At 33.6% G+C, this 19179-nt stretch overlaps 1 protein-coding gene and 1 long non-coding RNA gene across 6 annotated transcripts in view; one reads left to right on the plus strand and one right to left on the minus strand.

Annotated features, from left to right (window-relative positions):
• LOC105220955 (myeloid zinc finger 1) overlaps window positions 1-19179 on the minus strand; it is an 87513-nt gene that overhangs the window by 41674 nt on the left and 26660 nt on the right. The gene's annotated exons all lie outside the window — the stretch shown is intronic.
• Window positions 5728-7617, plus strand: LOC128921821 (uncharacterized). The gene is made up of 2 exons (XR_008471133.1): window positions 5728-7072; window positions 7183-7617. It is a non-coding gene; the product is annotated as an uncharacterized LOC128921821 (long non-coding RNA).

The raw sequence follows: 19179 nt of genomic DNA on the forward strand, positions 1-19179 counted from the left end.
TGTTGACAGTCATAACTTTGAAGTTGTAGATAATTTCGTATACCTAGGAACCAACATTAACACCGATAATAATGTCAGCCTTGAAATCCAACGCAGAATCACTCTTGCCAACAGGTGCTACTATGGACTGAGTAGGCAATTGAAAAGTAAAGTCCTCTCTCGACGAACAAAAACTAAACTCTACAAGTCCCTCATCATTCCCGTCCTACTTTATGGTGCAGAAGCGTGGACGGTGTCAACATCCGATGAGACGGCACTAGGAGTTTTCGAGAGAAAGGTTTTGCGGAAGATTTACGGTCCCTTAAACATTGGCAACGGCGAATACCGCAGAAGATGGAATGATGAGCTGTATGTGTTGTTCGACGACATAGACATAGTCCAGCGAATAAAAAAACAGCGGCTACGCTGGCTGGGTCATGTTGTTCGAATGGATGAAAGTGCCCCAGCTCTGAAAGTTTTCGATGCAGTACCCGCTGGTGGAAGCCGAGAAAGAGGGAGACCTCCACTCCGGTGGAAGGACCAGGTGGAGAAGGACCTGTCTTCACTTGGTATTACCAATTGGCGCCAAACCGCCAAAAGGAGAGATGCGTGGCGCACTGTTGTGGACTCGGCTATAACCGCGTAAGCGGTTTCTACGCCAGTTAAGAAGAAGAAGAAGAATATTGAAAAAAATTTGCATTATTTTTTGTTTTTTGATAATTATTTTAGGAAAATATTTAATTATTAAAAAAAATAGTGATGACCATAGTTTAAGAATGTCTGCATCACATCAGTAGATTAGCAATAAATTTTACCACTTCTGCTTTTTCCTATCAGCAAATAACTTGAAAATAAGGAGATCCATCAGTACTCTACTGTTGAAGCTGAAACATTTTTCTCAAAATTCTAATGCCTTCTTGTACATTTTACCCACATTTATAAAAAAACAAAAATCTACCAGACCCCACCCACTAAAATGAAAAGTTACAATTTCTTTTCTATAATTTCTTACACTTTTCTAAGGATATAAAATTATCTGCTCACATTACTTAGCTGTATTTTCCTGAGTAGAAAAATTACGAAAAAAGGCAACCAAGAAAGAGAGCCACATTACCACACCCCATCCAATGCGCTTCTAATATGCATACACACACAAACTGCTGCGTACGCTTTAAAATTAAGTCCCTTTGTGCCGAAAGGAGCTGCGACTCCTTGCATTCCTGTGCAGCTTTTACAACAACAACACATCAACACACCTAAGCGCTGTGCAAAAACAGCAACGTGTATGTATACGAGGCAAATCCGAAAAAGTGCCACTAAGCAGCCGAATGAGTACTTAAAGCAATCAATGAAACATAAAGCAGAAAAGCGCAAAAAAGAGAGGTGTGTAAAGTAAAGAAGGATAAAAAGGAATTTTTATGGGCACAGGTTGTTTGTGTGAATGTGTGTGTGAGTGGAGTAAATTGAGTTTTGCATTGTCATGAAATTTGGTGGTTGAGATATGTATTTATATTTATGACTTGTGATTTATTGAAAAAGTATAAATCGAAGGCTTAGGAATAGGTAATGAGCTTATTTTTGTTCTAAATTTTATGTTGACTTTAACGAAATGTGCCAAGGATCTAAACTAATTGCTATTTTCATAAAAAAAAACTGAGAAAAGAGTACTACTTGAATAAATTGAATTACGAAAAATAATTCAAAACTGAAAAATAAAAAAAAATAAAAAAAAAAAAATTTCAAAAAAAATTAGAAAAAAAAAATAAAATATTAATAATAGTCGATACAAAAAATAAGTTGTGTATATCGTTTTTCTTTTCTCAAAAATATGTAACATTTATTCTGCCTTGTACTTGGGTTTTCAAATTGTGAGTGAAAATTGACCAGCATACTACGAAGCCATATTTTTGTTCTTTTATCAAGTAAAAATTGGAACACATACAAATTGGTAATGCAGCATGTGTATAATTTTGAAATATAAAGAGGCAGCATTTTCATCAAGAAAAGAAAACGCTATTAAGGGGTTATATACAGTTAGGATTTTCAAAAAAAAATTTTCGCGTTTTCTTAATATATATATATCTGAGTATACACACACAAAATTTCAAGTCGATCCGACGAATATTTTCGATGTTATAGACACATTAGTGAAGGCGCGTCGACTACATACATGTAAAGTGCTTTCAAAACTTTAAACTCGTTTTTCTCGAAACGGTGTTTTCAAAGTCGGAGAGCAAGATTTCTCCGAAACGGCTGAACCGATCGGTCTGAAATTTTTACACAAGCTTCTTAACTATATTTTTTTAGTAATTAATCGAAGGATTTCCCCATCCGATGAATATTTCTTATTTTTATAAACAATTAAAGACCCGAATTTTGATCGAAAATCGTACCTTTCGTTTTAAGTAGCCGCCATTTTGTCTAAATTTTTTTTTTTTTTTGCAAATTCCTTCGATCAATCACTAGATTATTCATTATGTTAATGAAATTTATTTGGTTTTTGCATTTTAAATGATCCAGTCCAGAGATATCGTGCTCACCGCAAGTGCCCTTTTTATTGCGGACCCCTGCATAATTGGCAATATCAACGTTCTCAATTGTTATTTTTGGCAATAAAAATTATGTGAATATAGTTTAAGGTTGTCATAATATACCTGCCAAGTTTCAAATCAATAAATCAAATAGTTTGCTTAGAAAAAATTCTTGGAAAATGCCTTTTTTTTGAACTCCTAACTGTATATAACCGCTTAAAAACTTCATTTTCACACTATTTTATTTTTATACGCTGAACAGGGTATATTATGTTTGTCACGAAGTTTGTAACACCCAGAAGGAAGCGTCGGAGACCCCATAAAGTATATAATAAATGATTATTATGTTGAACTGAGTCGATTTAGCCATGTGCGTCTGTCTGTCCGTTTGTATATATACGAACTAATCCTTCAGTTTTTAAGATATCGTTTTGAAATTTTGCAGTTGTTATTTTCTCTTCAAGAAGCTGCTCATTTGTCGGAACTGCCGATATCGGACCACTATATCATATAGCTGCCATACAAACTGAACGATCGGAATCAAGGACTTGTATGGAAAACTTCCGCATTTTACTACATATCTTAACGAAATTTGGTGTGAGTTATTCCTCATAGAAATAATTTAATCTCCGCGAAAATTGTTCAGATCGGTTTACTATAGCATATAGCTGCCATACAAACAGAACGAGCGGAATCAATGGCTTGTATGAAAAATTTTCGCATTTGACATGGTATCTTCAAGAAATTTGACATGGATTACTGCTTAAGGTAATAATATAATCTCCGAAGAAATTGTTCAGATCGGTTAACTATATAACCTTAATGTTTCTAGCAAATAACCCGGATAAAAGGAATTAGTAAAATGTTTTCTTTTTTTTTTACTACTACTTTTTCTTACGTCTTTAGATTTGCTTAAACACATAGTTACTAAAAGAAATGCACCTGTGAAGGGTATATTAGCTTCGGTAAAGCCGAAATTAACGTTTTTTCTTGTTTCAATATCTATTAGTGAAATTAGGAAGCAGTAATTTTTTTGAAAATTTCTATTTTCAGTTTAGCTTATAAATCACAAATATTAAAAAAAAAAATTTCAAATTAAAAATAAAATTAAAAAAAAAATTTGTTTTTAAAATTAAAAAAAAAAAAAATTAATTAAAAAAAAATTGAAAAATAAATTTTATTGAAAAATTCTGTGTACTACACATTTTTCTAAAATTATTTATTTTTTTATTACTTTTTTCTATAATTATATGTATGTAAACTTAAGTTTTAATTACCCATTTAGTTGGAATTACACATTTAAGTGCTTAAACGCATACATTCTGCCCAACTGCATCCTTGCATACAACCAGAGGCACTAGAAGACGCATGCAAAACACACACATCAGCTTCATTGGCAACTCCTGCACCAAAATACACAACACTCCGCATAACACTTTTACTACCGCCAAGCCAATAAAGCGTTTGGTACACATACATACAGCACAAGACCGCCGCCAGACGCTATACACATCACATTGTTATTGTGTTACCTATTTAATTTTATTTTAATTTTCGCACCGGCAAAACAATTTCAATTTTTGTTTTTTAACTATTTTTCAGCGAAAAACGATGTGCCCGATTATTCATATGCATATTATATGTATGTAGCGATGTGCGTTTGTATTTGCATATAGTATATATGTATGTATGTATGCGCACTGTGTTGTGTTGTAGTTGTTGCCCGCTTGTTTAGTTGGCTGTGACTGTCTCGTTTAGTTGACTGTGGGTTTTAGTCTTTTTTCCGGTCCGCGCTGTTGTTTTGAATTTTCACGTTTACTGCCTTAACCCCACCGAACCGCGGGGTCGCAGTGTTGTTTTTGTAGGTTTTTTTTGTAGTGCTAAAGCACTGCGTCTCGTCCATCGCTATGCCGTCGCAATGTGCTACAAATACATTTCGCATGTATGTATGTATAGATTTTAGACGTAAGTCACACCGCTTGCCTCGACCTAACGGGTACTATTTAACTAAACGCGTATTAATTTGAGACACAGAACGCACTGATTTTTTAGAAAAACAACAACAATAAAAAAAAAACTTTTTTTTAATAAAAATACCGTTGCGAAATTTTCACTCGTTTTTTTTGATTTTTTTTGTATTTTTCGTTTTTCACTTTTTTGTTTTCGAAAATGTTTCAGTTTGTTTCATTTCATTCGCGTATCAATTTTTAGCTTTTTTGGTTGCTGAAAATTTGATTTTTTCTGTTCTTTTTTTTTTTGGGTGGATTTTTCTTTTTGCAAAAAAAAAAAACGGTTCTGACTTTCGCTTAGATTGCAATTCGCAGCCGTCGGCTGAGACCACAAAGAGTAATAAATCCAAAAAAATCAACGAGCCGCCGAACGACCCACCGAAACTTTTGTATTGCTGCGAAATGCGGCGAAACGGCGCGCTGAATAGAGCGGCTGTTTGTGTTTGTGCTGAGCGCACAAAAAACGACCAAGCGACCAAGCGATGACGACGTCGTTGGATGGAGACTACGACGAATATAATTCGACCAACAAACGAATGAATGTTCAATACAATAACAGATGGAATACAAATATAAAAAAACACACGCTCACATACAACAACAATACGAATAACAACAACAACACCAACAGCTGGGCGCAAATACACTCACGAGCAAGCAGCAGCGATTGATACAAATCTCTAAAAAGTACTAGAGACAAACAGACATACAACTACGAGTGTAGCAACAACAAAAACAACAATCACAGACAACCGTACTTGCATACAACAACTCAGCGCTCGTTTTTGCGAAACATTTTTTGTTATTTTGTTTGTTGCAAAAAGTGATAAAACAAAAACAACAACAATAAAATAAATTCGCCACACTTGTCATTGTGTGATAGATAAAGCACACGAACACACAGAAACAGATACGAAAGAGTCACACAGATACCCACGCACACACTCTCATTAGCAGCGCGCTCCCCTTTCTTTATTGGTGTTAGTGCCTGAGCATTGCGCTCACCCATACTACAACCGCACCGGCTAAAAATTATCTAATTCTATACACTAACATCGTGTGTAGCGCGCTCCACACGACGGTAGTGTGAGTGCGCTCTCGCTTCTACAATAATTGGTAGCGCGCTCTAACTCAAAACACTCGCGCGCTCACTAACCCAACACAATCGCGTTCTCTCTAACTCAAAACACTCGCGCGCTCTCTCTAAATCAAAATTACTCACGCTCATCATTGATTTATTTTCCCCAAGTTAATAAACACCTACTAAATAAAGCGCTCTAATACACTCATACTATCACTAAATAGCCTACTCTCTAAGCGCTCATGCCGCTCTGCTGCTCTCGAAGCTAAACATTCTCACCTGCATTGTCTGTCACATCGTGCGCGCAGTGAAGTCACGACAGCGCTTAATTCCTATGCATGGCTTTGTGTTTCAAGCACTTACTTCGCCAAAGGGGGTAGTGTGTAAGTGAACCGCTCATGGCTTATTGTCCGGGAATTCGCAAGTAAATTCTCTTTCACATAACCAAAATTCTGTTTGTGAAGTATTCGCTTAACTACCGACAGTCAATCGAACATACGTACAGATGCTTTATAGCTTCATCAATTCTGCCAAACAAAGTTAAACACAATCAAAAATCGGCAACAAAAAAAGAAGAATCGGCAAAACAGACCTTTAAAGACAAACTTCGGCACATCTGCCCAAAAACTATATATGTATATGAGCATGTATATGCCTGTGTGTGGAACTTTAAAGTTATACGAGTCTACTTTTTTGCGATTTTGCGGAATTCATGTTTGCCAGTGCCGCTTGTGTGCTTTTATGCTGTTGAACTGCGGTCACATCGTGCTTTTTCGTTTTTGATTGATTGTTTTTTCATTCTCTTTTGCTTTTCATTTTTTACTTTGCTTGGTTGTTCGCTATTTGCTGCTGTGTTCTGAGTTTTATTTGCTTAACAAGCCATACTTTAGTTGATGAAGTACCTTTTTGTGTGCGAAGAGTGTGCGATTCCTTTGAATGTAAGTTCAATTGAGGTTTTTGCAACAAATAAATGAACACGCACAAACAAATACAACAAGATATATATATAAAGTAATACAACAACATTTGAATGAAATTTAATTTTCAAATAAAAATAAATGTATTTTATCGGTTCTTATTATAATAAAACATTCGTGCTTCAAGCTCATCAATTATCAACTTTCGATAGCACTTTGGTGCTCTGGCATCAGCTCTTTCAAAGAATTTTATATTTTCGTGTGTAGAACTCATTAAATTTTAGTTTACAAGTAAACAATGCATGTGGATTTCTAATTGTCTTTTTTTAATTTGTTTGAGCCGATACTCTTTTAATAGGTAGAGGTCCGGTGATTTCAAGCTTGGACGAACATATGTATGTATATAATCTTCCAGACTAGATACATCTCAGTATTTAGCACAATTATTTTGGGGAAAGGAATTATTCTTTTCATGCTTCCTTTTCATAGAAATAAATGTTGGATCATATAGAGACTCTGGATCGCAATTCCGCTGTTACTAATCGCAATTAGAAGGTATATTCATACGAAACTATCGAGCAAAACTGTCATTCAAGAAGATCTTATATATATTATAAAGAGAGTTAAGAGATCTATTCTTCTTCTTTTCTTATTGCGCTCCCAAGAAACAAAACTAGTGGCACTTTACACTGGCCACTGCAGTCTAAGGCGTCAGCTGAACAAACTCGGGATCTACGCTCTGCGGACCTGTGCAGATTCGGTGACCTTTGGAAGCGGAAACACCTGAACACCTACTCCTGGAATGTCACGCGATTGCGGGATTAAGGAGGCAGGCAAAGGGGTCTCTATATCCACAAAGGGAAAGTATCGCGACCACCAGCCCTGCAGCGTTACTCTGTTTTCTTGGAGCTACATAACTGGACGGTATTCTTTGATGAATAGGAGAAGGCACAATAGACCGTAGGGTGCAGTGCGTTCCTTTAACAAAATCTAATGTATTCTAAGAGATCTCTTCATACTATAGCTTTGAATAAGATAAAATGGTTAAAGAAAAGGTCATTAGTGATCAAAAGGTCATTAATAAAGTTACTGAAAATGTTTGTTGGCTTTTATCATGAATTCTAAATGCAAAGAAACAACGGATAGAGTTTCAAGCGAAAGCGAACAATATTCGGTGACACTGTAAAGTAAGTACCTAAAAGATCGCGAAAAAAGTCTGAGAATCCCCTCATATCATTTTGGTGCTTATGGAAGGAGCTAGGGTCTTAAAACAACTTATCAGCATAGGTTTAGCCACAAAATTACTTTAGGAATTCCTGGAACCAGACAAATATGAATGATAGGTATGAAGAAGGAAATATTCGAAATAAAGACACTAAGAAAAGTCTTTGGAGCAGTTAATGAAAATGATGGCAATGGCAAGTGTCGTATAAGATGGAACAATGAGCTAGATCAAATAACTAGATCCCAGCCCAGCAACTAAATAAGATGGCACGGCCATATAATGTAGAATGGTTAACAAGAGAAAGCAAAAGTAAATTATAGAGGCCACTGTATTCACTACTAAAGCAAAGGGGAATACCATGACCGAGATGGTTTGATGAACTCGAGGAAGACATGAAAAACTTGACATAAAAAATTGGAAAGAAACCGCAATGGACCGAGTGGTTTGGAGGTCAGATGTGCAGCAGGTCGAAGCCTACAAGGAACTGTAACGCCAAAAGACGACGATGATGATAATGATGAAGAAGTTTGAAGTTAAAGATATAAAGCAATATCAAAGTATTATCAATTTTTCGACGATTGAGTAGAAATATCTTTGGGTCGTAACCAGCAACAGTTGAAATTCCATAACTCGAACTTCTATAACTGGAATTCTTGAATTGACAATAGAAGTGAAATTCCATACAAGTTACCTTCTATAACTCGAAGTCACTCTAACAAGACGTTTTTTTTGTGGATTATGGTGATTCGAGTTACGGAAGTTCAACTGTGGCGCTGAGATAGATTAAAGTAGTATATAAGGCTACCGATCTTGAAGCTTATAACAATATCACACAGATCTTTATGGAAATAGTTTGGAAAGAAATTGATCCAAAGTCCAATAATCCTAAAACTGACTTAAGTCAAAAGTGTCGCCTGGGGTTCTATTAATATATTTTGGACAATTGTTTCTCTACGATTTATAATGTAAAATATAATCGAGAGTTATCTCTCACAATACCTAAAATTTTATAAAAATTGAGGGTACCATTTTCTAAACTCAAATTGAGGTAAACGTTGCAGATTAAATAAAAAGAAGCAATATAGAGATAGTGAAAGTGACAGTGAAAGTAGTAAAAAAACGCAACCCCACTTTAGAACCCCTACTTTTCCGAAACTAAACAGGGCACCACTCTTCCGCCGTATTCAAAAGAAATATGCATATTCAATGCGAATTCACTTCACCTACATACGAGTGCAGTAAACATGACTCCCGCTGCGCTGCACTCCATCAAATTCGAAATAAAAACCCAAAACTGTCACTTCAAAACACGACGCCAACAGTGCTGACAACTTAACCCAAATTTGCTGCGAGTATGCAAAACTAGCGAGCGGATGAAAGAAAGAAGCAAAAAATCGCTTGGCATAACTGGCGGCTTTTCTAAAACCAAAAGCCGTCAAATGAAAACGAATCTTGTTGCTGCAAACGCAAATTAACAACAAGAATGCGGCAACACGGCGGTGTAAAAGTGAAACAGTGCAATGGAAATTTGTAAGAACAACACGACACAGAATGCCGGTACACACACACACATACGAGTATATGTAGAGAGGTGAGTGATATCAGAGAAATGCGCAGAGTTCTATGAAATATGCATGTGTGTTGTTGGATGGCGGCGGAGAGGAAAGTGGAAAATGAAATAGGCAACAGCTTTTCAGCATTTCCGGCAAACAACGCACACACGCACATACAACAACAACCACAACAGCCGCTCTGTTTGCTTTTATTATTGGCGTGTGTTTTGATATATGTGTGTGGGGTTAGCTGCTGCTAGTTGCCGCCATGCCAAAACTATGTTTGTTGTTGTTGTTGTGTCAGCAGCAATATTTACCACTGCCAAAAGCACCGGCAACAACAACAAGAACAACCAACTTTGTTTTGTCTATTTAGCTACTCAGCTATCCTTTTTAATCCTGCTCGTCTCGTCGCTGTCTGCCAGCAACACAACAACAACAACAACATCTAGACACACAACCAACAACCAACTTCTGTGTTGTCAGCGCTAACTAACCAAGCGAAAACCGTAACGAAAACCAAAACGAAAATTTTCAAAAATAAAACAACAACAACAACCGTCTACAACAACAAGAAAGTCACAAAATAGTAATAATAAACCGTAACAAAACTAGTTTTGCATGGCGCGTAGCACAGATGCTGAGATTATTGACGAGATGTGGGGTGCGAGGCGAGGACTATTGCTGCTAGGAGTCTGCCGAATTGGTGGGCTGGCTATACGTGGCCTCCTGTGGCGCGAGGGGTGGCCAACAAGCAAGCATGCTAGCTAACTACTAGGTTATGCCAGTGTATAAGCTACAAAATATTTATGGCTGGCTGCCGTTTGCGATGCTGACAAACAAGGAGCAACGAATCGCTAAGAGTAGAATATGAAGAAATGGCAGGAATGGCGCAAAAGCGAAAAATATAAGAAATAATGAAGCAACTAACTACGCCACTGTGACTAGTGACTTAGTAGCAAAAGCGTAACTGATTTTGCTGTTGTTGTCATTTTTACCACTTCGTCGGAAGTTCTTGTTCTCGCTTGCCGGTTAGTTTTCATTTTCACTTTCATGTCAGTGTTGCAGCGCGCGCGGAGGCGGCGGCGGAAAAGTTCATTAACAACAATAGGCGTAGCGCAATTGCTACGCTAAACGTGGTGCTCCTGTGGAAGTGAGACTCCGTGAGACTCTGTGTGGAAAAAATGCAAAATACAAAAATAGCAAATACTTTGCAACAATGTTGAGAATATTACCGTGAAATGCGGTGGGTTAATGAGTTACGTAGTACGCGAGGAGGCTTGAAAGCGAAGTGGCTGTTGAAATTTTGGTTTGGCCTTGTAATGAGTTATATAGAGTTATATATATGTATATACAACTGGGTAAATATAAATCACTAGAAAATACTTAAAGGGAATTTACAAGCAGTGGTGGAACGATTGAGATTGAAGTTATTTGGATGAAACCGTTCAAATATTGCTAAGAATAGTTAAACAGAAAGCTTTAAGTATGGCTTATTTGTGATCTAAAACTGCAGTCCATAAGTTATTTTTTTTAACCAAAAAATAATACCAATATACATATCTATATCTATACAACCCCGTACGGCAGATTTCAGAACCCTTCGGTATCAAATGAAACACAAATATATATAAGATATAGTTCTTCATATATTACTTTGATATCAGATACTTTTTTTAGTTTTTAGACAAAAGCCAGATACATATACTATCGAAGATGATGAAATATCAGAGTACATTCCGACAATTTTGATATCTTCGCGACCGAGAATCACACAACTATATTATTAAAGATTCTGTTTTGAAAATAAATATACTTTTGGATCTGAATTATTAAATATTAGGTCTATAACTTTGCTTCCGCCATTTTTTGTTTGTTTGTAAATTTAAGTATTTTTTTTGTATAAAAAATGTTACAAAAATGTTATTCAAAATATTGGCCGTCGCTAGCTACTACTTTTGACCATATTTCTGGCAGCATGCCTATTCCCTGCATATGTTGCAATAGAATTACTGGAAATTAAAGAAATCTATATTATTCATTTTTGAGCGCATTAAATAGAAATAAATCGCTAATTTTTACCCTTTATTGCAACAAAAGTAAAGAAAAATAAATAAAAAATTGACAATAACAAAAACACGAAAATACGTATGTATGTAAACAACCCTATCAGCAGTGAAAATAGAGTATTTAAAAATGAAACGCTAAGAAAATAAATGCTATGCTAAAATAAAGACATACCGAGTACAAAAACAAAAACCACAGAAGCACAAATAGAAAATAAAACTAAGCAACAGGGCATTACGTATGCATTTTACTGAGACAGGAGAGCAAATAATTGAGAGAAATTGTATTATTTATTTTTGATTTTTATTAATTTTCTTTTATTTTTATTGCACTCGTTGCAATTCTGTGATACTTGTAGTTGTAAATATATTTTTTATTTATAAATAGTAAATATTTTGAAAGTAAAAACATTTAGTACAACAACAATATACAATTTTTCCTTGCTTTTAAATAGTGTGCTGTTGTTTTGAGATGTTCTACGAGATATTTAATCTTATTTGCGGGTTCTGTATACCCTCCAAATTTATAGGTGAGCTGATTTTTTTTTTAATATTTATTTCTTACAAGACTTTCGAAAGATTTTCTATTAATTAATAAATTTTTTAAGCATTTGTATCATCCTAAATGTAGGCAACAAAAAGTGAAATGTTGCCTACATTCAGGCGTAGTATCCCAAAATTAACAATTTATTAAATTTTTTAATGCAACCAGTGAAAAAAGTCATATTAATAGACACATGAAATTAACGGTTCTATAGCTAAATTAAATATATCTAATAGCAGAGCATAAATTTTCGATTTTTCATCTTAAAATATATTAAATATTTTTTGTAGCATCCTAAATGTAGGCAACAAAAAGTGAAATGTTGCATACATTCAGGTGTGGTATCCCAAAATTAACAATTTATAGAATTTTTCATATCAACCAGTGAAAAAAGTCATAATAATAGATAATGTACGAATTCTGCACGATATTTACATATTACATTTATAATATTATTTATAAAAATATGTTTTTTTTTCAACAATTTATATCGAATAAATACTTCATTTTTAGGATGTAAAGGTCAAAAAATAATTTTTAACTGAAATTCTACTATTTTGAAATACCTTTTTATACATAAATCGTCTTTTGATACTAGAAAAAAGGTTAGAACCAGCCAGTCTATAGAAAAATTTTTGAGACAAGGTTTCAAAAAATAGTTCAAGAAAGACTAAAGAGTAGAAAATATTTAAAAGTATTTCTTTATAAAATCAAAAGCATTGTATTCATTTCCTCAGCACATTATAACAACAAAAACGCCGTGTCAACGTTTCCTTCTGCTAAATATTCTGCATGTAGACGCTTAAAATAGCAAGAATTACAATAAAAACAATAAAAGCAAATTTAATTTAACACAAAGCAGACAAATTGTAAATGAAGAAATTACAAAAAAAAAGAAAAAAACAAAAAGATTCGCTTGGCGTCCCATTGAAATGACATAAAATGCAAATCTTGCTTCGTGCAAACAAGAAATGAAAGCATAATAAACAACTAAAAATATTTCAATTATTTGCTCGTAATTGAACTTTCTTTACGCTTATCAGCTGTAGAACGCTGGCGAGCAATAAAATACAAACAACAAGTTATAAATAAATACGGCAGAATGAAAAGAAGGAAAAGAAAAAATATAAGAAATAAAAAAATTTAAAAATAAAAATAAAAAGGAAAATAAATAACAAATTAAAAAAATAAAATAAGAATAAGAAAAAAATTAAAACTAAAAAAATAAAAGAAAAGAAGGAAAAGAAAAAAATATAAGAAATAAAAAAAAATAAGAAATTATAAAAATAAATAAAAATAAAATAAAAAACCAATTAAAAAGAAATTTCAAAAAAAGAAAATAAAAATAAAAAAATAAAAATAAAAATAAAAATAAAAAAGTAAAATTAAATCGATTGACAGGAACAAAATAATATGTGTGTATATTGAGCAAGAATTCACACTCGCATAAGTATTTACTCATTCTACATCAAATCCGTCTTGTTGTTATTGTAGTTATAACTTGCTATGCCTTCGCTCACACAAATATAAATACAACAAATAAGTATATATACACATTTACGTTTTTTTTGCTGTTGATTTTTATTTTTCCACCGACTAGCAGTTGTTATTGTTATTGACGTTTATTTACTGCCATTTGATAAGAAGTTGAAAGCATTTCGCATTGCAGGCGCATAGATAAGAAGCTCATACATATGGATGAGTGTATGTATGTATGTATATAGTTGTAGTAACACACCGAATGGCTGACTGACGGTGTGGCTGGCAGACAAACTGGCTCAGCGCGGGCATTTATTGCAAATATATACAACTATATATAGATATATATGTGCTTGAAAATATAGTTGTGCTAAAGACATCTAGCAACCATATGCAATAAAAGTGATGGATGAGCAAACCAAATGTATAAATGCTAGTGAATACTAAAACAAGAAAATAGCAAATGTAGAAACGCGAAATTGTTAGTTTGATAATTGGTTGTGCTGTATTTATTATATGAGTATGTGTTTATATGTGTGCTTCCTGCATGCCTGTGTGTTTTGTAGACCGCACGAGTGTGCCTTAGTATCTTATCAGCAGCGCGTAAGGTGGCGGCTTATAGAGGCTTGTCGCTGCTTGCTGTGGCAAATGCAAGTCAATTTGTTATTTTTTGAATTTTTTCTTGATTTTGGCATGCATAAAATTGAGGCTTGATTATTTTTGTGTGTTTTTTTTTGTACTCTCGCAGACGCCAACTTAAAGTAAGTTAATAAAAATAAAAATAATAAAAAGAAAAGAATTTATAATCGTAAAAAAAATTAACAGCAACTATTGAAAGTATAATGAAAAAAAACGCTTAAAAATGAAGGGTTGCATTTAAGCAACAAAATTAATTTTCACTTAATTTCAAGTATATTTTATAGCCTTTTCACACAGACAAATTAATTGATCAATTAAAATTTTGAATGAGAAACCAGTTTTTGCCCTTCACACTGCTGGCTACTCGATAACCGATCAGCTGTTATACATTTTTGTTTCTGCTTTGCATAAGAAGTAGGTAAGTTTCATCAGCTGATTGATAATTTTCAGCAGCGACATCTACCGTAGCTTTTTTTTATCACAAAAAAATTCAGCTATTCACAGACAAAGTACGTATATCATACGTCTTTGTCGCAGAGTTGCATTTCATTTTCAAGTCAATTAAAATTCAATTAGAAATAAATGTGGATTTTTATTTTGTATGGTAAATCGATCTTGATCAGCGTTTTAATCGAGTAGAGGCCGGTTAATTGAGCAATTAGCTACTGTGTGAAAAGGCTATTATATTCTTATGTGGTCTGTATAGGAAGAAAATGCCATACTAAGCCTTTACAACATTAAGATATGAAGCTTTCAATATGAAGATATCAATTTATTGTGATTTTTTCATATTTCCTCGGCACAACATTTAAATTATGTCTGCTTATTGTTTATCACAAAATCGTATTTAAAGCTTTTTTAACTATGAAAATATGATTCTATGATTTTCAAATTAAATGGATAAAAACATTGAACAAAGAGTTTGTGTGAAATTTTGTATTTCAAACGAAATTTCTTGTGCCAAAACTTGGGAAATTTTGTGAAAAAAAAAAATTTGGTGATTCGAAAAACTCAAGTTTACGATTGGTATAAATCGTTCAAGGAGGGGCTTATAAAAATCGTAACGCACACAAAAGGTTGACTTGTTACTAATGACGCCGTAAACAAACAAAATGACGCATAGCAATAAAGGCTGACAGTTGTGTCAACCTGGGAAAAAAATGTTTGAAATATTCTCAGCGTGAAAATTCAAAATGAGAACTTCCGATTACTTAGTTGACTGAATGTAAAATGAAAAATGAAAGGGTTGCCAACTAATTTTAATGCGAAAAATATATATATATTCTCATATGTTTTAACATACTTAAGTAAGGCGGTATTTTTTACAGTGTTGCCATCTATTTATTTTAATGCTTTTGATTAAAAAAAAAATCCAAAAATATTAAATCATATAGAAGAATGAAATATATACATCAATATACAACAACCAAAATAAAAATACAGTGGAACTTCTCTAACTCGAATCACCATAATCCACAAAAAAACTGCGAGTTAGAGAGACTTCGAGTTATAGAAATTTTCATTAAAACATAAATTTTTCAAAGAGCTATAAAATAAAGTTCGACTTCTGGAAGGAAATTTGTATGAAAGTTACCTTATATTGCCTCTTTAAGAGTTCGAGTTATGGAGAACTTCGAGTTATAGAAATTCGAGTTATAGAAGTTCCACTGTATATTTATTTGAATAATTAAAAATAAGATAAAAGAAATAAATCCTTTTTTCTATTTATTTTTCTTTAATTCAAGCTTTAGTGTTACAATATTGCATAGGGTTGCCAACGCACTTACAAAATATTTTTATAAGCCGATTTAAAATAAAAGTTATTTTACATTGTATTGTTTTATTTATAGGCGTACTAACCCTAAAATAAAAATTTCAATTGAGTCGCAAGTACACGCAGGGTTGCCACATAATATTAACATTTAATATAACTCTGAAATTAGTCTTCATATACTATAGAAAAAATCGCATTGTACTGATTAGAGTTGCGAGTCGTTTTTAAGGCCCGAAGACAAGCTTCCAAACAATCACTAACACGATTTTTTCGAAATCAATAATCCCTCCACATGAAATGGTAGGTCTTTGAGTATTTTATTGATTTAAAAATTATAAGAAAAGCTTCTGATAAAATCTGTAAGTCATTTTTGACTCAAAGCTTTCTAGAAACCTTTAACCATTATTTATTCGACTCTCTATTAGTTTACACCAGACACACCCCAAAAGTATATCGAGAAACTGGGTCAGCAACTTGTGAAATAATATTGATGGATTTATTAGATTATTGCTGTTTGTCTAATAATAACTAAAAAACATTCATTTTACATGGTTTTAAATCTATTTTAGCGCTTTATATTTTGCTATAAGTCTATTTATAAATAATAAAAATAAATCACGTCAAAAGTGTTTAGTGACAAAACCACTTTCGAACAGCTACACCCAACTAACTAACAATCCTTCTTTGTTGTCATTTTATTCCCTTTCGGCTCATAAGTGTCAGATTTAGTACACTACAAAAACAAAAACAATAGTAATAATAAGCGCCGAGCATTGTAAACATTTAAGCTTAAAGTATTGCAACTAAATGCTCTGCACATTTTCGTGTTTGTATGTGTCTTTTTTGTGTTTTCCTAACAAAAAACAGCCAGTTAATCACGCTAACTAAGTAAGTAAACTAAGAGATCTTTGCCCTACAAGCAAATCATGTCAAACGCGACTAATGCAATTACCGCTAAATGAGTTTCAAAATGCAATTTAGCAAAATTATTAAACGCCCGCGACATGAAAGTGTATAGTGCCAGCAAAAATATGAACATGAAAAAAATACAAAATGAAAAAATAAAGAAAAAGTAATAATTAAAATATAAAAAAAAGGAAATAAGAGATAAAAACCTGAGAGCAAAGAGCAGCTGAAAGTAAGGCAAATCTAATGCCGGGGTCCAAATGGCATGCAGTTAAACGGAGCAAAGTGAACAAAAGGTGACGATTGAGAGCAAATAGTTCAACAAAAATGTAAAATAATACCGAACTTAAGTACCTTATATATATATTTATATATGTATGTATGTATGTAGCTTTCAAAAGCTTTTTATAAGCTTTGTTGCGGTCATAAGTCACAAAGAAAAGGTCGGCTTTTTCACAAAGTTAAATATTTGTCAGCATTATTTTTTTTTTGCGCTCTCGCCGAAGTGTTAGCCTAAAGCAGTCGCAACAGCAATAACAACAAACGCTGTTATTTAGTGAAACACTATCAATGCACATGTTAACGTAGGTGCCAAATGCAACCGTGCGTGCGAAATGCGACTTGACGGCACGCACACGCACACCGACGACGATTTGTTGACATTTTTTATATATTTTACTACAGATATCTATATATATGTATGTGTGCCCTGCACGCGTTAAGCTTTAAATTTTCCACCCTTAAGCAGCGCACACGTGCCGCATGGCCGGCGCCAAAGAGGGCAAAGTGTGAACGCATTTTCCACATTCTCACGCAATGTCAGGTTGACTTGGCTCAAGCTGGCCAAGTTGGCCAAGTGGCAAAGAGCATACGCATGCGAAGGGCGCAAAGCAAGAAAGGCTACAAGAAGCAAAAGCAAGAGTTCAGCACGCAGCAAATGCATTGCGAATCACGTGCATATTCTAACTTATTTAGACAAGCTATTTAGACATACACACACACACACTTTCATTTCTTTTTTTTTCCTTTGCATTTAGTCAGGGCGCAAAGTCTTTGGCACCACGCGAACGTATGTGTCATATGCATTGCTGTTATTCTACTTGTTGTTATTCTTGTTGTTGCAGCAGTCTAGGGTCTTTAGGTGAATGCGTGAATAATTCAGTTAAAATGCGCAAAAATGCTACTATTTGTATAAGCGGCTTATGATGACAAAGACAGCGAGCAGCAAAAAGAATTCCATGCACACATACTTGGTGAGCATGGTTAAGCTGTGGCAGCGGGGAAAGAGAGAAAATACAAGCTGTGCCGCTTGACAAATGCATAATGCATGGAGAAAGCGAAAAATAGATATGCAAAATATTCTACTGTTGACTCATAAATTGTTTGTAGAATACTTATACAACTTAAATATGTAAAAATATGAGCTTTCATAGTTAAAGCCATCAAAGCTTTAAAAAGCTCGATTTGGAAAAATTTAGAACTATACAAAATCACATTTAAGAGCATAAAATTTCGCTGCATTATTTGAAATTACCTATAAAATGTGAAAATTTTAAAAAAATAATGAAGATTTCCGGGAAAGCGAAGACCAGGTATTGAAAATATTTTACTGCGAAAAGTACAATTTTTCAATTATGCGTAGAATTTTTATAAAATTTTGAAATATTCAATATAGTTAGTGAAAATATGAGCTTTCATATACAAAAAAAAATTTAAAAAGCTCAATATAAAAGCTCGACGATGCCAAATCATAAATAACATTATGAAACATATACAAATTGCGAGAATTTAATATGAGAGTAGCTATAAAAATACATAAAGCTTTATAAAAGCTCGCTATGAAAGCTCGACTATCCCAAATCACAAATAACATTATGAAACATATACAAATTGCGCGAATTTAATATGAGAGTAGCTATAAAAAGTCTATAAAGCTTTATAAAAGCTCGCTATAAAAGCTCGACTATCCCAAATCACAAATAACATTATGAAACATATACAAATTTCGCGGATTTAATATGAGAGTAGCTATAAAAAGTCTATAAAGCTTTATAAAAGCTCGCTATAAAAGCTCGGCTATCCCAAATCACAAATAACATTATGAAACATATACAAATTGCGCGGATTTAATATGAGAGTAGCTATAAAAAGTCTATAAAGCTTTATAAAAGCTCGCTATAAAAGCTCGACTATCCCAAATCACAAATAATATTATGAAACATATACAAATTGCGCAGATTTAATATGAGAGTAGCTATAAAAAGTCTATAAAGCTTTATAAAAGCTCGCTATAAAAGCTCGACTATCCCAAATCACAAATAATATTATGAAACATATACAAATTGCGCGGATTTAATATGAGAGTAGCTATAAAAAGTGAAAGCTTTATACAATTTGTGAAAGCTCAAATGATATTTTGCATAAAAATCTACAAAACTTTGTATAATTTATGAAAGTTTAAACGATATTTTGTAAA

The sequence above is a fragment of the Zeugodacus cucurbitae genome, chromosome 4 (assembly GCF_028554725.1).
Source record: "Zeugodacus cucurbitae isolate PBARC_wt_2022May chromosome 4, idZeuCucr1.2, whole genome shotgun sequence".
In the NCBI taxonomy this organism is placed as follows: domain Eukaryota; kingdom Metazoa; phylum Arthropoda; class Insecta; order Diptera; family Tephritidae; genus Zeugodacus; species Zeugodacus cucurbitae.